The sequence below is a fragment of the Callithrix jacchus genome, chromosome 8 (assembly GCF_049354715.1).
Source record: "Callithrix jacchus isolate 240 chromosome 8, calJac240_pri, whole genome shotgun sequence".
NCBI classification, from domain to species: Eukaryota; Metazoa; Chordata; class Mammalia; order Primates; family Cebidae; genus Callithrix; species Callithrix jacchus.
The window spans coordinates 28,418,876-28,442,666 of NC_133509.1; positions in this window are offsets into that span (position 1 = coordinate 28,418,876).

Here is a 23,791-nt window from a genome sequence, read left to right on the forward strand (position 1 = left end):
TAGATTCAGAGAGTGGGAAGCACGTTCCTTCTAGGAGCTGCGTTTTGCTATTCCAGCGTGAATGGGAGTAAACGCTGTATTGAGAAATATCTGCTTCTAGAACCAAAACGCAGCTACCTAACAGAACGGTCTTCAATGTGTGCATTCAACTTACAGAGTTAAACTGATGTGCGTTTGCAGGAGTTTGTAAACCCTTTCTGTGAAGCAGCGGAAAACGCATTTTTCCAGCCAAATCCAAGCATTTCAGGAATAGCTGTAAATCTCCGTCTAAAACACAAAACGAACGTATCCTTCAAACTGCTCTGCTGTGCGTTCGCTTAACTAAGGGAGTTGAATCCGCCTTCAGATTCAGAGAGTGGGAAGCACGTTCCTTCTAGGAGCTGCGTTTTGCTATTCCAGCGTGAATGGGAGTAAACGCTGTATTGAGAAATATCTGCTTCTAGAACCAAAACGCAGCTACCTAACAGAACGGTCTTCAATGTGTGCATTCAACTGACAGAGTTAAACTGATGTGCGTTTGCAGGAGTTTGTAAACCCTTTCTGTGAAGCAGCGGAAAACGCATTTTTGCAGCCAAATCCAAGCATTTCAGAAATAGCTGTAAATCTCCGTCTAAAACACAAAACGAACGTATCCTTCAAACTGCTCTGCTGTCCGTTCGCTTAACTAAGGGAGTTGAATCCGCGTTTAGATTCAGAGAGTGGGAAGCACGTTCCTTCTAGGAGCTGCGTTTTGCTATTCCAGCGTGAATGGGAGTAAACGCTGTATTGAGAAATATCTGCTTCTAGAACCAAAACGCAGCTACCTAACAGAACGGTCTTCAATGTGTGCATTCAACTTACAGAGTTAAACTGATGTGCGTTTGCAGGAGTTTGTAAACCCTTTCTGTGAAGCAGCGGAAAACGCATTTTTGCAGCCAAATCCAAGAATTTCAGAAATAGCTGTAAATCTCCGTCTAAAACACAAAACGAACGTATCCTTCAAACTGCTCTGCTGTGCGTTCGCTTAACTAAGGGAGTTGAATCCGCGTTTAGATTCAGAGAGTGGGAAGCACGTTCCTTCTAGGAGCTGCGTTTTGCTATTCCAGCGTGAATGAAAGTAAACGCTGTATTGAGAAATATCTGCTTCTAGAACCAAAACGCAGCTACCTAACAGAACGGTCTTCAATGTGTGCATTCAACTTACAGAGTTAAACTGATGTGCGTTTGCAGGAGTTTGTAAACCCTTTCTGTGAAGCAGCGGAAAACGCATTTTTGCAGCCAAATCCAAGCATTTCAGAAATAGCTGTAAATCTCCGTCTAAAACACCAAACGAACGTATCCGTCAAACTGCTCTGCTGTGCGTTCGCTTAACTAAGGGAGTTGAATCCGCGTTTAGATTCAGAGAGTGGGAAGCACGTTCCTTCTAGGAACTGCGTTTTGCTATTCCAGCGTGAATGGGAGTAAACGCTGTATTGAGAAATATCTGCTTCTAGAACCAAAACGCAGCTACCTAACAGAACGGTCTTCAATGTGTGCATTCAACTTACAGAGTTAAAATGATGTGCGTTGGCAGGAGTTTGTAAACCCTTTCTGTGAAGCAGCGGAAAACGCATTTTTCCAGCGAAATCCAAGCATTTCAGAAATAGCTGTAAATCTCCGTCTAAAACACAAAACGAACGTATCCTTCAAACTGCTCTGCTGTGCGTTCGCTTAACTAAGGGAGATGAATCCGCGTTTAGATTCAGAGAGTGGGAAGCACGTTCCTTCTAGGAGCTGCGTTTTGCTATTCCAGCGTGAATGGGAGTAAACGCTGTATTGAGAAATATCTGCTTCTAGAACCAAAACGCAGCTACCTAACAGAACGGTCTTCAATGTGTGCATTCAACTTACAGAGTTAAACTGATGTGCGTTTGCAGGAGTTTGTAAACCCTTTCTGTGAAGCAGCGGAAAACGCATTTTTGCAGCCAAATCCAAGCATTTCAGAAATAGCTGTAAATCTCCGTCTAAAACACAAAACGAACGTATCCTTCAAACTGCTCTGCTGTGCGTTCGCTTAACTAAGAAAGTTGAATCCGCATTTAGATTCAGAGAGTGGGAAGCACGTTCCTTCTAGGAGCTCCGTTTTGCTATTCCAGCGTGAATGGGAGTAAACGCTGTATTGAGAAATATCTGCTTCTAGAACCAAAACGCAGCTACCTAACAGAACGGTCTTCAATGTGTGCATTCAACTTACAGAGTTAAACTGATGTGCGTTTGCAGGAGTTTGTAAACCCTTTCTGTGAAGCAGCGGAAAACGCATTTTTGCAGCCAAATCCAAGCATTTCAGAAATAGCTGTAAATCTCCGTCTAAAACACAAAACGAACGTATCCTTCAAACTGCTCTGCTGTGCGTTCGCTTAACTAAGGGAGTTGAATCCGCGTTTAGATTCAGAGAGTGGGAAGCACGTTCCTTCTAGGAGCTGCGTTTTGCTATTCCAGCGTGAATGGGAGTAAACGCTGTATTGAGAAATATCTGCTTCTAGAACCAAAACGCAGCTACCTAACAGAACGGTCTTCAATGTGTGCATTCAACTTACAGAGTTAAAATGATGTGCGTTTGCAGGAGTTTGTAAACCCTTTCTGTGAAGCAGCGGAAAACGCATTTTTGCAGCCAAATCCAAGCATTTCAGAAATAGCTGTAAATCTCCGTCTAAAACACAAAACGAACGTATCCTTCAAACTGCTCTGCTGTGCGTTCGCTTAACTAAGGGAGTTGAATCCGCGTTTAGATTCAGAGAGTGGGAAGCACGTTCCTTCTAGGAGCTGCGTTTTGCTATTCCAGCGTGAATGGGAGTAAACGCTGTATTGAGAAATATCTGCTTCTAGAACCAAAACGCAGCTACCTAACAGAACGGTCTTCAATGTGTGCATTCAACTTACAGAGTTAAACTGATGTGCGTTTGCAGGAGTTTGTAAACCCTTTCTGTGAAGCAGCAGAAAACGCATTTTTGCAGCCAAATCCAAGCATTTCAGAAATAGCTGTAAATCTCCGTCTAAAACACAAATCGAACGTATCCTTCAAACTGCTCTGCTGTGCGTTCGCTTAACTAAGGGAGTTGAATCCGCGTTTAATTTCAGAGAGTGGGAAGCACGTTCCTTCTAGGAGCTGCGTTTTGCTATTCCAGCGTGAATGGGAGTAAACGCTGTATTGAGAAATATCTGCTTCTAGAACCAAAACGCAGCTACCTAACAGAACGGTCTTCAATGTGTGCATTCAACTTACAGAGTTAAACTGATGTGCGTTTGCAGGAGTTTGTAAACCCTTTCTGTGAAGCAGCGGAAAACGCATTATTCCAGCCAAATCCAAGCATTTCAGAAATAGCTGTAAATCTCCGTCTAAAACACAAAACGAACGTATCCTTCAAATTGCTCTGCTGTGCGTTCGCTTAACTAAGAAAGTTGAATCCGCATTTAGATTCAGAGAGTGGGAAGCACGTTCCTTCTAGGCGCTGCGTTTTGCTATTCCAGCGTGAATGGGAGTAAACGCTGTATTGAGAAATATCTGCTTCTAGAACCAAAACGCAGCTACCTAACAGAACGGTCTTCAATGTGTGCATTCAACTTAAACAGTTAAACTGATGTGCGTTTGCAGGAGTTTGTAAACCCTTTCTGTGAAGCAGCGGAAAACGCATTTTTGCAGCCAAATCCAAGCATTTCAGAAATAGGTGTAAATCTCCGTCTAAAACACAAAACGAACGTATCCTTCAAACTGCTCTGCCGTGCCTTCGCTTAACTAAGGGAGTTGAATCCGCGTTTAGATTCAGAGATTGGGAAGCACGTTCCTTCTAGGAGCTGCGTTTTGCTATTCCAGCGTGAATGGGAGTAAACGCTGTATTGAGAAATATCTGCTTCTAGAACCAAAACGCAGCTACCTAACAGAACGGTCTTCAATGTGTGCATTCAACTTACAGAGTTAAACTGATGTGCGTTTGCAGGAGTTTGTAAACCCTTTCTGTGAAGCAGCGGAAAACGCATTTTTGCAGCCAAATAGAAGCATTTCAGAAATAGCTGTAAATCTCCGTCTAAAACACAAAACGAACGTATCCTTCAAACTGCTCTGCTGTGCGTTCGCTTAACTAAGAAAGTTGAATCCGCGTTTAGATTCAGAGAGTGGGAAGCACGTTTCTTCTAGGAGCTGCGTTTTGCTATTCCAGCGTGAATGGGAGTAAACGCTGTATTGAGAAATATCTGCTTCTAGAACCAAAACGCAGCTACCTAACAGAACGGTCTTCAATGTGTGCATTCAACTTACAGAGTTAAACTGATGTTCGTTTGCAGGAGTTTGTAAACCCTTTCTGTGAAGCAGCCGAAAACGCATTTTTCCAGCCAAATCCAAGCATTTCAGAAATAGCTGTAAATCTCCGTCTAAAACACAAAGCGAACGTATCCTTCAAACTGCTCTGCTGTGCGTTCGCTTAACTAAGGGAGTTGAATCCGTATTTAGATTCAGAGAGTGGGAAGCACGTTCCTTCTAGGAGCTGCGTTTTGCTATTCCAGCGTGAATGGGAGTAAACGCTGTATTGAGAAATATCTGCTTCTAGAACCAAAACGCAGCTACCTAACAGAACGGTCTTCAATGTGTGCATTCAACTTACAGAGTTAAACTGATGTGCGTTTGCAGGGGTTTGTAAAACCTTTCTGTGAAGCAGCTTAAAACGCATTTTTCCAGCCAAATCCAAGCATTTCAGAAATAGCTGTAAATCTCCGTCTAAAACACAAAACGAACGTATCCTTCAAACTGCTCTGCTGTGCGTTCGCTTAACTAAGGGAGATTAATCCGAGTTTAGATTCAGAGAGTGGGAAACACGTTCCTTCTAGGAGCTGCGTTTTGCTATTTCAGGGTCAATGGGAGTAAACGCTGTATTTAGAAATATCTGCTTCTAGAAACAAAACGCAGCTGCCTAACAGAACGGTCTTCAATGTGTGCATTCAACTTACAGAGTTAAACTGATGTGCGTTTGCAGGAGTTTGTAAACCCTTTCTGTGAAGCAGCGGAAAACGCATTTTTGCAGCCAAATACAAGCATTTCAGAAATAGCTGTAAATTTCCGTATAAAACAAAAAACTAACTTATCCTTCAAACTGCTCTGCTGTGCGTTCGCTTAACTAAGGGAGTTGAATCCGCGTTTAGATTCAGAGAGTGGGAAGCACGTTCCTTCTAGGAGCTGCGTTTTGCTATTCCAGCGTGAATGGGAGTAAACGCTGTATTGAGAAATATTTGCTTCTAGAACCAAAACGCAGCTACCTAACAAAACGGTCTTCAATGTGTGCATTCAACTTACAGAGTTAAACTGATGTGCGTTTGCAGGAGTTTGTAAACCCTTTCTGTGAAGCAGCGGAAAACGCATTTTTGCAGCCAAATCCAAGCATTTCAGAAATAGCTGTAAATCGCCGTCTAAAACACAAAACGAACGTATCCTTCAAACTGCTCTGCTGTGCGTTCGCTTAACTAAGGGAGTTGAATCCGCGTTTAGATTCTGAGAGTGGGAAGCACGTTCCTTCTTGGAGCTGCGTTTTACTATTCCAGCGTGAATGGGAGTAAACGCTGTATTGAGAAATATCTGCTTCTAGAACCAAATCGCAGCTACCTAACAGAACGGTCTTCAATGTGTGCATTTAACCTACAGAGTTAAACTGATGTGCGTTTGCAGGAGTTTGTAAACCCTTTCTGTGAAGCAGCGGAAAACGCATTTTTGCAGCCAAATCCAAGCATTTCAGAAATAGCTGTATATCTCCGTCTAAAACATAAAACGAACGTATCCTTCAAACTGCTCTGCTGTGCGTTCGCTTAACTAAGTGAGTTGAATCCGCGTTTAGATTCAGAGAGTGGGAAGCACGTTCCTTATAGGAGCTGCGTTTTGCTATTCCAGCGTGAATGGGAGTAAACGCTGTATTGAGAAACATCTGCTTCTAGAACCAAAACGCAGCTACCTAACAGAACGGTCTTCAATGTGTGCATTCAACTTACAGAGTTAAACTGATGTGCGTTTGCAGGAGTTTGTAAACCCTTTCTGTGAAGCAGCGGAAAACGCATTTTTCCAGCCAAATCCAAGCATTTCAGAAATAGCTGTAAATCTCCGTCTAAAACACAAAACGAACGTATCCTTCAAACTGCTCTGCTGTGCGTTCGCTTAACAAAGGGAGTTGAATCCGCGTTTAGATTCAGAGAGTGGGAAGCACGTTCCTTATAAAAGCTGCGTTTTGCTATTCCAGCGTGAATGGGAGTAAACGCTGTATTGAGAAATATCTGCTTCTAGAACCAAAACGCAGCTACCTAACAGAACGGTCTTCAATGTGTGCATTCAACTTACAGAGTTAAACTGATGTGCGTTTGCAGGAGTTTGTAAACCCTTTCTGTGAAGCAGCGGAAAACGCATTTTTCCAGCCAAATCCAAGCATTTCAGAAATAGCTGTAAATCTCCGTCTAAAACACAAAACGAACGTATCCTTCAAACTGCTCTGCTGTGCGTTCGCTTAACTAAGGGAGTTGAATCCGCGTTTAGATTCAGAGAGTGGGAAGCACGTTCCTTATAGGAGCTGCGTTTTGCTATTCCAGCGTGAATGGGAGTAAACGCTGTATTGAGAAATATCTGCTTCTAGAACCAAAACGCAGCTACCTAACAGAACGGTCTTCAATGTGTGCATTCAACTTACAGAGTTAAACTGATGTGCGTTTGCAGGAGTTTGTAAACCCTTTCTGTGAAGCAGCGGAAAACGCATTTTTCCAGCCAAATCCAAGCATTTCAGAAATAGCTGTAAATCTCCGTCTAAAACACAAAACGAACGTATCCTTCAAACTGCTCTGCTGTGCGTTCGCTTAACTAAGGGAGTTGAATCCGCGTTTAGATTCAGAGAGTGGGAAGCTCGTTCCTTATAGGAGCTGCGTTTTGCTATTCCAGCGTGAATGGGAGTAAACGCTGTATTGAGAAATATCTGCTTCTAGAACCAAAACGCAGCTACCTAACAGAACGGTCTTCAATGTGTGCATTCAACTTACAGAGTTAAACTGATGTGCGTTTGCAGGAGTTTGTAAACCCTTTCTGTGAAGCAGCGGAAAACGCAATTTTGCAGCCAAATCCAATCATTTCAGAAATAGCTGTAAATCTCCGTCTAAAACACAAAACGAACGTATCCTTCAAACTTCTCTGCTGTGCGTTCGCTTAACTAAGGGAGTTGAATCCGCGTTTAGATTCAGAGACTGGGAAGCACGTTCCTTCTAGGAGCTGCGTTTTGCTATTCCAGCGTGAATGGGAGTAAACGCTGTATTGAGAAATATCTGCTTCTAGAACCAAAACCCAGCTACCTAACAGAACGGTCTTCAATGTGTGCATTCAACTTACAGAGTTAAACTGATGTGCGTTTGCAGGAGTTTGTAAACCCTTTCTGTGAAGCAGCGGAAAACGCATTTTTCCAGCCAAATCCAAGCATTTCAGAAATAGCTGTAAATCTCCGTCTAAAACACAAAACGAACGTATCCTTCAAACTGCTCTGCTGTGCGTTCGCTTAACTAAGGGAGTTGAATCCGCCTTCAGATTCAGAGAGTGGGAAGCACGTTCCTTCTAGGAGCTGCGTTTTGCTATTCCAGCGTGAATGGGAGTAAACGCTGTATTGAGAAATATCTGCTTCTAGAACCAAAACGCAGCTACCTAACAGAACGGTCTTCAATGTGTGCATTCAACTTACAGAGTTAAACTGATGTGCGTTTGCAGGAGTTTGTAAACCCTTTCTGTGAAGCAGCGGAAAACGCATTTTTCCAGCCAAATCCAAGCATTTCAGAAATAGCTGTAAATCTCCGTCTAAAACAAAAAACGAACGTATCCTTCAAACTGCTCTGCTGTGCGTTCGCTTAACTAAGGGAGTTGAATCCGCCTTCAGATTCAGAGAGTGGGAAGCACGTTCCTTCTAGGAGCTGCGTTTTGCTATTCCAGCGTGAATGGGAGTAAACGCTGTATTGAGAAATATCTGCTTCTAGAACCAAAACGCAGCTACCTAACAGAACGGTCTTCAATGTGTGCATTCAACTTACAGAGTTAAACTGATGTGCGTTTGCAGGAGTTTGTAAACCCTTTCTGTGAAGCAGCGGAAAACGCAATTTTGCAGCCAAATCCAAGCATTTCAGAAATAGCTGTAAATCTCCGTCTAAAACACAAAACGAACGTATCCTTCAAACTGCTCTGCTGTGCGTTCGCTTAACTAAGGGAGTTGAATCCGCGTTTAGATTCAGAGAGTGGGAAGCACGTTCCTTATAGGAGCTGCGTTTTGCTATTCCAGCGTGAATGGGAGTAAACGCTGTATTGAGAAATATCTGCTTCTAGAACCAAAACGCAGCTACCTAACAGAACGGTCTTCAATGTGTGCATTCAACTTACAGAGTTAAACTGATGTGCGTTTGCAGGAGTTTGTAAACCCTTTCTGTGAAGCAGCGGAAAACGCATTTTTCCAGCCAAATCCAAGCATTTCAGAAATAGCTGTAAATCTCCGTCTAAAACACAAAACGAACGTATCCTTCAAACTGCTCTGCTGTGCGTTCGCTTAACTAAGGGAGTTGAATCCGCCTTCAGATTCAGAGAGTGGGAAGCACGTTCCTTCTAGGAGCTGCGTTTTGCTATTCCAGCGTGAATGGGAGTAAACGCTGTATTGAGAAATATCTGCTTCTAGAACCAAAACGCAGCTACCTAACAGAACGGTCTTCAATGTGTGCATTCAACTTACAGAGTTAAACTGATGTGCGTTTGCAGGAGTTTGTAAACCCTTTCTGTGAAGCAGCGGAAAACGCATTTTTCCAGCCAAATCCAAGCATTTCAGAAATAGCTGTAAATCTCCGTCTAAAACACAAAACGAACGTATCCTTCAAACTGCTCTGCTGTGCGTTCGCTTAACTAAGGGAGTTGAATCCGCCTTCAGATTCAGAGAGTGGGAAGCACGTTCCTTCTAGGAGCTGCGTTTTGCTATTCCAGCGTGAATGGGAGTAAACGCTGTATTGAGAAATATCTGCTTCTAGAACCAAAACGCAGCTACCTAACAGAACGGTCTTCAATGTGTGCATTCAACTTACAGAGTTAAACTGATGTGCGTTTGCAGGAGTTTGTAAACCCTTTCTGTGAAGCAGCGGAAAACGCATTTTTGCAGCCAAATCCAAGCATTTCAGAAATAGCTGTAAATCTCCGTCTAAAACACAAAACGAACGTATCCTTCAAACTGCTCTGCTGTGCGTTCGCTTAACTAAGGGAGTTGAATCCGCCTTCAGATTCAGAGAGTGGGAAGCACGTTCCTTCTAGGAGCTGCGTTTTGCTATTCCAGCGTGAATGGGAGTAAACGCTGTATTGAGAAATATCTGCTTCTAGAACCAAAACGCAGCTACCTAACAGAACGGTCTTCAATGTGTGCATTCAACTTACAGAGTTAAACTGATGTGCGTTTGCAGGAGTTTGTAAACCCTTTCTGTGAAGCAGCGGAAAACGCATTTTTGCAGCCAAATCCAAGCATTTCAGAAATAGCTGTAAATCTCCGTCTAAAACACAAAACGAACGAATCCTTCAAACTGCTCTGCTGTGCGTTCGCTTAACTAAGGGATTTGAATCCGCGTTTAGATTCAGAGAGTGGGAAGCACGTTCCTTCTAGGAGCTGCGTTTTGCTATTCCAGCGTGAATGGGAGTAAACGCTGTATTGAGAAATATCTGCTTCTAGAACCAAAACGCAGCTACCTAACAGAACGGTCTTCAATGTGTGCATTCAACTTACAGAGTTAAACTGATGTGCGTTTGCAGGAGTTTGTAAACCCTTTCTGTGAAGCAGCGGAAAACGCATTTTTGCAGCCAAATCCAAGCATTTCAGAAATAGCTGTAAATCTCCGTCTAAAACACAAAACGAACGTATCCTTCAAACTGCTCTGCTGTGCGTTCGCTTAACTAAGGGAGTTGAATCCGCGTTTAGATTCAGAGAGTGGGAAGCACGTTCCTTCTAGGAGCTGCGTTTTGCTATTCCAGCGTGAATGGGAGTAAACGCTGTATTGAGAAATATCTGCTTCTAGAACCAAAACGCAGCTACCTAACAGAACGGTCTTCAATGTGTGCATTCAACTTACAGAGTTAAACTGATGTGCGTTTGCAGGAGTTTGTAAACCCTTTCTGTGAAGCAGCGGAAAACGCATTTTTGCAGCCAAATCCAAGCATTTCAGAAATAGCTGTAAATCTCCGTCTAAAACACAAAACGAACGTATCCTTCAAACTGCTCTGCTGTGCGTTCGCTTAACTAAGGGAGTTGAATCCGCGTTTAGATTCAGAGAGTGGGAAGCACGTTCCTTCTAGGAGCTGCGTTTTGCTATTCCAGCGTGAATGGGAGTAAACGCTGTATTGAGAAATATCTGCTTCTAGAACCAAAACGCAGCTACCTAACAGAACGGTCTTCAATGTGTGCATTCAACTTACAGAGTTAAACTGATGTGCGTTTGCAGGAGTTTGTAAACCCTTTCTGTGAAGCAGCGGAAAACGCATTTTTGCAGCCAAATCCAAGCATTTCAGAAATAGCTGTAAATCTCCGTCTAAAACACAAAACGAACGTATCCTTCAAACTGCTCTGCTGTGCGTTCGCTTAACTAAGGGAGTTGAATCCGCGTTTAGATTCAGAGAGTGGGAAGCACGTTCCTTCTAGGAGCTGCGTTTTGCTATTCCAGCGTGAATGGGAGTAAACGCTGTATTGAGAAATATCTGCTTCTAGAACCAAAACGCAGCTACCTAACAGAACGGTCTTCAATGTGTGCATTCAACTTACAGAGTTAAACTGATGTCCGTTTGCAGGAGTTTGTAAACCCTTTCTGTGAAGCAGCGGAAAACGCATTTTTCCAGCCAAATCCAAGCATTTCAGAAATAGCTGTAAATCTCCGTCTAAAACACAAAACGAACGTATCCTTCAAACTGCTCTGCTGTGCGTTCGCTTAACTAAGGGAGTTGAATCCGCGTTTAGATTCAGAGAGTGGGAAGCACGTTCCTTATAGAAGCTGCGTTTTGCTATTCCAGCGTGAATGGGAGTAAACGCTGTATTGAGAAATATCTGCTTCTAGAACCAAAACGCAGCTACCTAACAGAACGGTCTTCAATGTGTGCATTCAACTTACAGAGTTAAACTGATGTGCGTTTGCAGGAGTTTGTAAACCCTTTCTGTGAAGCAGCGGAAAACGCATTTTTCCAGCCAAATCCAAGCATTTCAGAAATAGCTGTAAATCTCCGTCTAAAACACAAAACGAACGTATCCTTCAAACTGCTCTGCTGTGCGTTCGCTTAACTAAGGGAGTTGAATCCGCGTTTAGATTCAGTAAGTGGGAAGCACGTTCCTTATAGGAGCTGCGTTTTGCTATTCCAGCGTGAATGGGAGTAAACGCTGTATTGAGAAATATCTGCTTCTAGAACCAAAACGCAGCTACCTAACAGAACGGTCTTCAATGTGTGCATTCAACTTACAGAGTTAAACTGATGTGCGTTTGCAGGAGTTTGTAAACCCTTTCTGTGAAGCAGCGGAAAACGCATTTTTGCAGCCAAATCCAAGCATTTCAGAAATAGCTGTAAATCTCCGTCTAAAACACAAAACGAACGTATCCTTCAAACTGCTCTGCTGTGCGTTCGCTTAACTAAGGGAGTTGAATCCGCGTTTTGATTCAGAGAGTGGGAAGCACGTTCCTTCTAGGAGCTGCGTTTTGCTATTCCAGCGTGAATGGGAGTAAACGCTGTATTGAGAAATATCTGCTTCTAGAACCAAAACGCAGCTACCTAACAGAACGGTCTTCAATGTGTGCATTCAACTTACAGAGTTAAACTGATGTGCGTTTGCAGGAGTTTGTAAACCCTTTCTGTGAAGCAGCGGAAAACGCATTTTTCCAGCCAAATCCAAGCATTTCAGAAATAGCTGTAAATCTCCGTCTAAAACACAAAACGAACGTATCCTTCAAACTGCTCTGCTGTGCGTTCGCTTAACTAAGGGAGTTGAATTCGCCTTCAGATTCAGAGAGTGGGAAGCACGTTCCTTCTAGGAGCTGCGTTTTGCTATTCCAGCGTGAATGGGAGTAAACGCTGTATTGAGAAATATCTGCTTCTAGAACCAAAACGCAGCTACCTAACAGAACGGTCTTCAATGTGTGCATTCAACTTACAGAGTTAAACTGATGTGCGTTTGCAGGAGTTTGTAAACCCTTTCTGTGAAGCAGCGGAAAACGCATTTTTGCAGCCAAATCCAAGCATTTCAGAAATAGCTGTAAATCTCCGTCTAAAACACAAAACGAACGTATCCTTCAAACTGCTCTGCTGTGCGTTCGCTTAACTAAGGGAGTTGAATCCGCGTTTAGATTCAGAGAGTGGGAAGCACGTTCCTTCTAGGAGCTGCGTTTTGCTATTCCAGCGTGAATGGGAGTAAACGCTGTATTGAGAAATATCTGCTTCTAGAACCAAAACGCAGCTACCTAACAGAACGGTCTTCAATGTGTGCATTCAACTTACAGAGTTAAACTGATGTCCGTTTGCAGGAGTTTGTAAACCCTTTCTGTGAAGCACCGGAAAACGCATCTTTGCAGCCAAATCCAAGCATTTCAGAAATAGCTGTAAATCTCCGTCTAAAACACAAAACGAACGTATCCTTCAAACTGCTCTGCTGTGCGTTCGCTTAACTAAGGGAGTTGAATCCGCGTTTAGATTCAGAGAGTGGGAAGCACGTTCCTTATAGGAGCTGCGTTTTGCTATTCCAGCGTGAATGGGAGTAAACGCTGTATTGAGAAATATCTGCTTCTAGAACCAAAACGCAGCTACCTAACAGAACGGTCTTCAATGTGTGCATTCAACTTACACAGTTAAACTGATGTGCGTTTGCAGGAGTTTGTAAACCCTTTCTGTGAAGCAGCGGAAAACGCATTTTTCCAGCCAAATCCAAGCATTTCAGAAATAGCTGTAAATCTCCGTCTAAAACACAAAACGAACGTATCCTTCAAACTGCTCTGCTGTGCGTTCGCTTAACTAAGGGAGTTGAATCCGCGTTTAGATTCAGAGAGTGGGAAGCACGTTCCTTATAGGAGCTGCGTTTTGCTATTCCAGCGTGAATGGGAGTAAACGCTGTATTGAGAAATATCTGCTTCTAGAACCAAAACGCAGCTACCTAACAGAACGGTCTTCAATGTGTGCATTCAACTTACAGAGTTAAACTGATGTGCGTTTGCAGGAGTTTGTAAACCCTTTCTGTGAAGCAGCGGAAAACGCATTTTTCCAGCCAAATCCAAGCATTTCAGAAATAGCTGTAAATCTCCGTCTAAAACACAAAACGAACGTATCCTTCAAACTGCTCTGCTGTGCGTTCGCTTAACTAAGGGAGTTGAATCCGCGTTTTGATTCAGAGAGTGGGAAGCACGTTCCTTCTAGGAGCTGCGTTTTGCTATTCCAGCGTGAATGGGAGTAAACGCTGTATTGAGAAATATCTGCTTCTAGAACCAAAACGCAGCTACCTAACAGAACGGTCTTCAATGTGTGCATTCAACTTACAGAGTTAAACTGATGTGCGTTTGCAGGAGTTTGTAAACCCTTTCTGTGAAGCAGCGGAAAACGCATTTTTCCAGCCAAATCCAAGCATTTCAGAAATAGCTGTAAATCTCCGTCTAAAACACAAAACGAACGTATCCTTCAAACTGCTCTGCTGTGCGTTCGCTTAACTAAGGGAGTTGAATCCGCCTTCAGATTCAGAGAGTGAGAAGCACGTTCCTTCTAGGAGCTGCGTTTTGCTATTCCAGCGTGAATGGGAGTAAACGCTGTATTGAGAAATATCTGTTTCTAGAACCAAAACGCAGCTACCTAACAGAACGGTCTTCAATGTGTGCATTCAACTTACAGAGTTAAACTGATTTGCCTTTGCAGGAGTTTGTAAACCCTTTCTGTGAAGCAGCGGAAAACGCATTTTTCCAGCCAAATCCAAGCATTTCAGAAATAGCTGTAAATCTCCGTCTAAAACACAAAACGAACGTATCCTTCAAACTGCTCTGCTGTGCGTTCGCTTAACTAAGGGAGTTGAATCCGCCTTCAGATTCAGAGAGTGGGAAGCACGTTCCTTCTAGGAGCTGCGTTTTGCTATTCCAGCGTGAATGGGAGTAAACGCTGTATTGAGAAATATCTGCTTCTAGAACCAAAACGCAGCTACCTAACAGAACGGTCTTCAATGTGTGCATTCAACTTACAGAGTTAAACTGATGTGCGTTTGCAGGAGTTTGTAAACCCTTTCTGTGAAGCAGCGGAAAACGCATTTTTCCAGCCAAATCCAAGCATTTCAGAAATAGCTGTAAATCTCCGTCTAAAACACAAAACGAACGTATCCTTCAAACTGCTCTGCTGTGCGTTCGCTTAACTAAGGGAGTTGAATCCGCGTTTAGATTCAGAGAGTGGGAAGCACGTTCCTTCTAGGAGCTGCGTTTTGCTATTCCAGCGTGAATGGGAGTAAACTCTGTATTGAGAAATATCTGCTTCTAGAACCAAAACGCAGCTACCTAACAGAACGGTCTTCAATGTGTGCATTCAACTTACACAGTTAAACTGATGTGCGTTTGCAGGAGTTTGTAAACCCTTTCTGTGAAGCAGCGGAAAACGCATTTTTGCATCCAAATACAAGCATTTCAGAAATAGCTGTAAATCTCCGTCTAAAACACAAAACGAACGTATCCTTCAAACTGCTCTGCTGTGCGTTCGCTTAACTAAGGGAGTTGAATCCGCGTTTAGATTCAGAGAGTGGGAAGCACGTTCCTTCTAGGAGCTGCGTTTTGCTATTCCAGCGTGAATGGGAGTAAACGCTGTATTGAGAAATATCTGCTTCTAGAACCAAATCGCAGCTACCTAACAGAACGGTCTTCAATGTGTGCATTCAACTTACAGAGTTAAACTGATGTGCGTTTGCAGGAGTTTGTAAACCCTTTCTGTGAAGCAGCGGAAAACGCATTTTTCCAGCCAAATCCAAGCATTTCAGAAATAGCTGTAAATCTCCGTCTAAAACACAAAACGAACGTATCCTTCAAACTGCTCTGCTGTGCGTTCGCTTAACTAAGGGAGTTGAATCCGCGTTTAGATTAAGAGAGTGGGAAGCACGTTCCTTATAGGAGCTGCGTTTTGCTATTCCAGCGTGAATGGGAGTAAACGCTGTATTGAGAAATATCTGCTTCTAGAACCAAAACGCAGCTACCTAACAGAACGGTCTTCAATGTGTGCATTCAACTTACAGAGTTAAACTGATGTGCGTTTGCAGGAGTTTGTAAACCCTTTCTGAGAAGCAGCGGAAAACGCATTTTTTCCAGCCAAATCCAAGCATTTCAGAAATAGCTGTAAATCTCCGTCTAAAACACAAAACGAACGTATCCTTCAAACTGCTCTGCTGTGCGTTCGCTTAACTAAGGGAGTTGAATCCGCGTTTAGATTCAGAGAGTGGGAAGCACGTTCCTTCTAGGAGCTGCGTTTTGCTATTCCAGCGTGAATGGGAGTAAACGCTGTATTGAGAAATATCTGCTTCTAGAACCAAAACGCAGCTACCTAACAGAACGGTCTTCAATGTGTGCATTCAACTTACAGAGTTAAACTGATGTGCGTTTGCAGGAGTTTGTAAACTCTTTCTGTGAAGCAGCGGAAAACGAATTTTTCCAGCCAAATCCAAGCATTTCAGAAATAGCTGTAAATCTCCGTCTAAAACACAAAACGAACGTATCCTTCAAACTGCTCTGCTGTGCGTTCGCTTAACTAAGGGAGTTGAATCCGCGTTTAGATTCAGAGAGTGGGAAGCTCGTTCCTTATAGGAGCTGCGTTTTGCTATTCCAGCGTGAATGGGAGTAAACGCTGTATTGAGAAATATCTGCTTCTAGAACCAAAACGCAGCTACCTAACAGAACGGTCTTCAATGTGTGCATTCAACTTACAGAGTTAAACTGATGTGCGTTTGCAGGAGTTTGTAAACCCTTTCTATGAAGCAGCGGAAAACGCAATTTTGCAGCCAAATCCAAGCATTTCAGAAATAGCTGTAAATCTCCGTCTAAAACACAAAACGAACGTATCCTTCAAACTGCTCTGCTGTGCGTTCGCTTAACTAAGGGAGTTGAATCCGCCTTCAGATTCAGAGAGTGGGAAGCACGTTCCTTATAGGAGCTGCGTTTTGCTATTCCAGCGTGAATGGGAGTAAACGCTGTATTGAGAAATATCTGCTTCTAGAACCAAAACGCAGCTACCTAACAGAACGGTCTTCAATGTGTGCATTCAACTTACAGAGTTAAACTGATGTGCGTTTGCAGGAGTTTGTAAACCCTTTCTGTGAAGCAGCGACAAACGCATTTTTCCAGCCAAATCCAAGCATTTCAGAAATAGCTGTAAATCTCCGTCTAAAACACAAAACGAACGTATTTTTCAAACTGCTCTGCTGTGCGTTCGCTTAACTAAGGGAGTTGAATCCGCCTTCAGATTCAGAGAGTGGGAAGCACGTTCCTTCTAGGAGCTGCGTTTTGCTATTCCAGCGTGAATGGGAGTAAACGCTGTATTGAGAAATATCTGCTTCTAGAACCAAAACGCAGCTACCTAACAGAACGGTCTTCAATGTGTGCATTCAACTTACAGAGTTAAACTGATGTGCGTTTGCAGGAGTTTGTAAACCCTTTCTGTGAAGCAGCGGAAAACGCATTTTTGCAGCCAAATCCAAGCATTTCAGAAATAGCTGTAAATCTCCGTCTAAAACACAAAACGAACGTATCCTTCAAACTGCTCTGCTGTGCGTTCGCTTAACTAAGGGAGTTGAATCCGCGTTTAGATTCAGAGAGTGGGAAGCACGTTCCTTCTAGGACCTGCGTTTTGCTATTCCAGCGTGAATGGGAGTAAACGCTGTATTGAGAAATATCTGCTTCTAGAACCAAAACGCAGCTAACTAACAGAACGGTCTTCAATGTGTGCATTCAACTTACAGAGTTAAACTGATGTGCGTTTGCAGGAGTTTGTAAACCCTTTCTGTGAAGCAGCGGAAAACGCATTTTTCCAGGAACATCCAAGCATTTCAGAAATAGCTGTAAATCTCCCACTAAAACACAAAACGAACGTATCCTTCAAACTGCTCTGCTGTGCGTTCGCTTAACTAAGGGAGTTGAATCCGCGTTTAGATTCAGAGAGTGGGAAGCACGTTCCTTCTAGGAGCTGCGTTTTGCTATTCCAGCGTGAATGGGAGTAAACGCTGTATTGAGAAATATCTGCTTCTAGAACCAAAACGCAGCTACCTAACAGAACGGTCTTCAATGTGTGCATTCAACTTACAGAGTTAAACTGATGTGCGTTTGCAGGAGTTTGTAAACCCTTTCTGTGAAGCAGCGGAAAACGCATTTTTCCAGCCAAATCCAAGCATTTCAGAAATAGCTGTAAATCTCCGTCTAAAACACAAAACGAACGTATCCTTCAAACTGCTCTGCTGTGCGTTCGCTTAACTAAGGGAGTTGAATCCGCGTTTAGATTCAGAGAGTGGGAAGCACGTTCCTTCTAGGACCTGCGTTTTGCTATTCCAGCGTGAATGGGAGTAAACGCTGTATTGAGAAATATCTGCTTCTAGAACCAAAACGCAGCTAACTAACAGAACGGTCTTCAATGTGTGCATTCAACTTACAGAGTTAAACTGATGTGCGTTTGCAGGAGTTTGTAAACCCTTTCTGTGAAGCAGCGGAAAACGCATTTTTCCAGGAACATCCAAGCATTTCAGAAATAGCTGTAAATCTCCCACTAAAACACAAAACGAACGTATCCTTCAAACTGCTCTGCTGTGCGTTCGCTTAACTAAGGGAGTTGAATCCGCGTTTAGATTCAGAGAGTGGGAAGCACGTTCCTTCTAGGAGCTGCGTTTTGCTATTCCAGCGTGAATGGGAGTAAACGCTGTATTGAGAAATATCTGCTTCTAGAACCAAAACGCAGCTACCTAACAGAACGGTCTTCAATGTGTGCATTCAACTTACAGAGTTAAACTGATGTGCGTTTGCAGGAGTTTGTAAACCCTTTCTGTGAAGCAGCGGAAAACGCATTTTTCCAGCCAAATCCAAGCATTTCAGAAATAGCTGTAAATCTCCGTCTAAAACACAAAACGAACGTATCCTTCAAACTGCTCTGCTGTGCGTTCGCTTAACTAAGGGAGTTGAATCCGTATTTAGATTCAGAGAGTGGGAAGCACGTTCCTTCTAGGAGCTGCGTTTTGCTATTCCAGCGTGAATGGGAGTAAACGCTTTATTGAGAAATATCTGCTTCTAGAACCAAAACGCAGCTACCTAACAGAACGGTCCTCAATGTGTGCATTCAACTTACAGAGTTAAACTGATGTGCGTTTGCAGGAGTTTGTAAACCCTTTCTGTGAAGCAGCGGAAGACCCCTTTTTGCAGCCAAATACAAGCATTTCAGAAATAGCTGTAAATCTTGGTCTAAAACAAAAAACGAACGTATCCTTCAAACTGCTCTGCTGTGCGTTCGCTTAACTAAGGGAGTTGAATCCGCGTTTAGATTCAGAAAGTGGGAAGCACGTTCCTTCTAGGAGCTGCGTTTTGCTATTTCAGCGTGAATGGAAGTAAACGCTGTATTGAGAAATATCTGCTTCTAGTACCAAAACGCAGCTACCTAACAGAACGGTCTTCAATGTGTGCATTCAACTTACAAAGATAAACTCATGTGCGTTTGCAGGAGTTTGTAAACCCTTTCTGTGAAGCAGCGGAAAACGCATTTTTGCAGCCAAATACAAGCATTTCAGAAATAGCTGTAAATCTCCGTCTAAAACACAAAACGAACGTATCTTTCAAACTGCTCTGCTGTGCGTTCGCTTAACTAAGGGAGTTGAATCCGGGTTTAGATTCAGAGAGTGGGAAGCACGTTCCTTCTAGGAGCTGCGTTTTGCTATTCCAGCGTGAATGGGAGTAAACGCTGTATTGAGAAATATCTGCTTCTAGAACCAAAACGCAGCTACCTAACAGAACGGTCTTCAATGTGTGCATTCAACTTACAGAGTTAAACTGATGTGCGTTTGCAGGAGTTTGTAAACCCTTTCGGTGAAGCAGCGGAAAACGCATTTTTCCAGCCAAATCCAAGCATTTCAGAAATAGCTGTAAATCTCCGTCTAAAACACAAAACGAACGTATCCTTCAAACTCCTCTGCTTTGCGTTCGCTTAACTAAGGGAGTTGAATCCGCATTTAGATTCAGAGAGTGGGAAGCACGTTCCTTCTAGGAGCTGCGTTTTGCTATTCCAGCGTGAATGGGAGTAAACGCTGTATTGAGAAATATCTGCTTCTAGAACCAAAACGCAGCTACCTAACAGAACGGTCTTCAATGTGTGCATTCAACTTACAGAGTAAAACTGATGTGCGTTAGCAGGAGTTTGTAAAACCGTTCTGTGAAGCAGCTTAAAACGCATTTTTCCAGCCAAATCCAAGCATTTCAGAAATAGCTGTAAATCTCCGTCTAAAACACAAAACGAACGTATCCTTCAAACTGCTCTGCTGTGCGTTCGCTTAACTAAGGGAGTTGAATCCGCGTTTGGATTCAGAGAGTGGGAAGCACGTTCCTTCTAGGAGCTGCGTTTTGCTATTCCAGCGTGAATGGGAGTAAACGCTGTATTGAGAAATATCTGCTTCTAGAACCAAATCGCAGCTACCTAACAGAACGGTCTTCAATGTGTGCATTCAACTTAAAGAGTTAAACTGATGTGCGTTTGCAGGAGTTTGTAAACCCTTTCTGTGAAGCAGCGGAAAACGCATTTTTGCAGCCAAATCCAAGCATTTCAGAAATAGCTGTAAATCTCCGTCTAAAACACAAAACGAACGTATCCTTCAAACTGCTCTGCTGTGCGTTCGCTTAACTAAGGGAGTTGAATCCGCCTTCAGATTCAGAGAGTGGGAAGCACGTTCCTTCTAGGAGCTGCGTTTTGCTATTCCAGCGTGAATGGGAGTAAACGCTGTATTGAGAAATATCTGCTTCTAGAACCAAAACGCAGCTACCTAACAGAACGGTCTTCAATGTGTGCATTCAACTTACAGAGTTAAACTGATGTGCGTTTGCAGGAGTTTGTAAACCCTTTCTGTGAAGCAGCGGAAAACGCATTTTTCCAGCCAAATCCAAGCATTTCAGAAATAGCTGTAAATCTCCGTCTAAAACACAAAACGAACGTATCCTTCAAACTGCTCTGCTGTGCGTTCGCTTAACTAAGGGAGTTGAATCCGCGTTTAGATTCAGAGAGTGGGAAGCACGTTCCTTCTAGGAGCTGCGTTTTGCTATTCCAGCGTGAATGGGAGTAAACTCTGTATTGAGAAATATCTGCTTCTAGAACCAAAACGCAGCTACCTAACAGAACGGTCTTCAATGTGTGCATTCAACTTACACAGTTAAACTGATGTGCGTTTGCAGGAGTTTGTAAACCCTTTCTGTGAAGCAGCGGAAAACGCATTTTTGCATCCAAATACAAGCATTTCAGAAATAGCTGTAAATCTCCGTCTAAAACACAAAACGAACGTATCCTTCAAACTGCTCTGCTGTGCGTTCGCTTAACTAAGGGAGTTGAATCCGCGTTTAGATTCAGAGAGTGGGAAGCACGTTCCTTCTAGGAGCTGCGTTTTGCTATTCCAGCGTGAATGGGAGTAAACGCTGTATTGAGAAATATCTGCTTCTAGAACCAAATCGCAGCTACCTAACAGAACGGTCTTCAATGTGTGCATTCAACTTACAGAGTTAAACTGATGTGCGTTTGCAGGAGTTTGTAAACCCTTTCTGTGAAGCAGCGGAAAACGCATTTTTCCAGCCAAATCCAAGCATTTCAGAAATAGCTGTAAATCTCCGTCTAAAACACAAAACGAACGTATCCTTCAAACTGCTCTGCTGTGCGTTCGCTTAACTAAGGGAGTTGAATCCGCGTTTAGATTAAGAGAGTGGGAAGCACGTTCCTTATAGGAGCTGCGTTTTGCTATTCCAGCGTGAATGGGAGTAAACGCTGTATTGAGAAATATCTGCTTCTAGAACCAAAACGCAGCTACCTAACAGAACGGTCTTCAATGTGTGCATTCAACTTACAGAGTTAAACTGATGTGCGTTTGCAGGAGTTTGTAAACCCTTTCTGAGAAGCAGCGGAAAACGCATTTTTTCCAGCCAAATCCAAGCATTTCAGAAATAGCTGTAAATCTCCGTCTAAAACACAAAACGAACGTATCCTTCAAACTGCTCTGCTGTGCGTTCGCTTAACTAAGGGAGTTGAATCCGCGTTTAGATTCAGAGAGTGGGAAGCACGTTCCTTCTAGGAGCTGCGTTTTGCTATTCCAGCGTGAATGGGAGTAAACGCTGTATTGAGAAATATCTGCTTCTAGAACCAAAACGCAGCTACCTAACAGAACGGTCTTCAATGTGTGCATTCAACTTACAGAGTTAAACTGATGTGCGTTTGCAGGAGTTTGTAAACTCTTTCTGTGAAGCAGCGGAAAACGAATTTTTCCAGCCAAATCCAAGCATTTCAGAAATAGCTGTAAATCTCCGTCTAAAACACAAAACGAACGTATCCTTCAAACTGCTCTGCTGTGCGTTCGCTTAACTAAGGGAGTTGAATCCGCGTTTAGATTCAGAGAGTGGGAAGCTCGTTCCTTATAGGAGCTGCGTTTTGCTATTCCAGCGTGAATGGGAGTAAACGCTGTATTGAGAAATATCTGCTTCTAGAACCAAAACGCAGCTACCTAACAGAACGGTCTTCAATGTGTGCATTCAACTTACAGAGTTAAACTGATGTGCGTTTGCAGGAGTTTGTAAACCCTTTCTATGAAGCAGCGGAAAACGCAATTTTGCAGCCAAATCCAAGCATTTCAGAAATAGCTGTAAATCTCCGTCTAAAACACAAAACGAACGTATCCTTCAAACTGCTCTGCTGTGCGTTCGCTTAACTAAGGGAGTTGAATCCGCCTTCAGATTCAGAGAGTGGGAAGCACGTTCCTTATAGGAGCTGCGTTTTGCTATTCCAGCGTGAATGGGAGTAAACGCTGTATTGAGAAATATCTGCTTCTAGAACCAAAACGCAGCTACCTAACAGAACGGTCTTCAATGTGTGCATTCAACTTACAGAGTTAAACTGATGTGCGTTTGCAGGAGTTTGTAAACCCTTTCTGTGAAGCAGCGACAAACGCATTTTTCCAGCCAAATCCAAGCATTTCAGAAATAGCTGTAAATCTCCGTCTAAAACACAAAACGAACGTATTTTTCAAACTGCTCTGCTGTGCGTTCGCTTAACTAAGGGAGTTGAATCCGCCTTCAGATTCAGAGAGTGGGAAGCACGTTCCTTCTAGGAGCTGCGTTTTGCTATTCCAGCGTGAATGGGAGTAAACGCTGTATTGAGAAATATCTGCTTCTAGAACCAAAACGCAGCTACCTAACAGAACGGTCTTCAATGTGTGCATTCAACTTACAGAGTTAAACTGATGTGCGTTTGCAGGAGTTTGTAAACCCTTTCTGTGAAGCAGCGGAAAACGCATTTTTGCAGCCAAATCCAAGCATTTCAGAAATAGCTGTAAATCTCCGTCTAAAACACAAAACGAACGTATCCTTCAAACTGCTCTGCTGTGCGTTCGCTTAACTAAGGGAGTTGAATCCGCGTTTAGATTCAGAGAGTGGGAAGCACGTTCCTTCTAGGACCTGCGTTTTGCTATTCCAGCGTGAATGGGAGTAAACGCTGTATTGAGAAATATCTGCTTCTAGAACCAAAACGCAGCTAACTAACAGAACGGTCTTCAATGTGTGCATTCAACTTACAGAGTTAAACTGATGTGCGTTTGCAGGAGTTTGTAAACCCTTTCTGTGAAGCAGCGGAAAACGCATTTTTCCAGGAACATCCAAGCATTTCAGAAATAGCTGTAAATCTCCCACTAAAACACAAAACGAACGTATCCTTCAAACTGCTCTGCTGTGCGTTCGCTTAACTAAGGGAGTTGAATCCGCGTTTAGATTCAGAGAGTGGGAAGCACGTTCCTTCTAGGAGCTGCGTTTTGCTATTCCAGCGTGAATGGGAGTAAACGCTGTATTGAGAAATATCTGCTTCTAGAACCAAAACGCAGCTACCTAACAGAACGGTCTTCAATGTGTGCATTCAACTTACAGAGTTAAACTGATGTGCGTTTGCAGGAGTTTGTAAACCCTTTCTGTGAAGCAGCGGAAAACGCATTTTTCCAGCCAAATCCAAGCATTTCAGAAATAGCTGTAAATCTCCGTCTAAAACACAAAACGAACGTATCCTTCAAACTGCTCTGCTGTGCGTTCGCTTAACTAAGGGAGTTGAATCCGCGTTTAGATTCAGAGAGTGGGAAGCACGTTCCTTCTAGGACCTGCGTTTTGCTATTCCAGCGTGAATGGGAGTAAACGCTGTATTGAGAAATATCTGCTTCTAGAACCAAAACGCAGCTAACTAACAGAACGGTCTTCAATGTGTGCATTCAACTTACAGAGTTAAACTGATGTGCGTTTGCAGGAGTTTGTAAACCCTTTCTGTGAAGCAGCGGAAAACGCATTTTTCCAGGAACATCCAAGCATTTCAGAAATAGCTGTAAATCTCCCACTAAAACACAAAACGAACGTATCCTTCAAACTGCTCTGCTGTGCGTTCGCTTAACTAAGGGAGTTGAATCCGCGTTTAGATTCAGAGAGTGGGAAGCACGTTCCTTCTAGGAGCTGCGTTTTGCTATTCCAGCGTGAATGGGAGTAAACGCTGTATTGAGAAATATCTGCTTCTAGAACCAAAACGCAGCTACCTAAC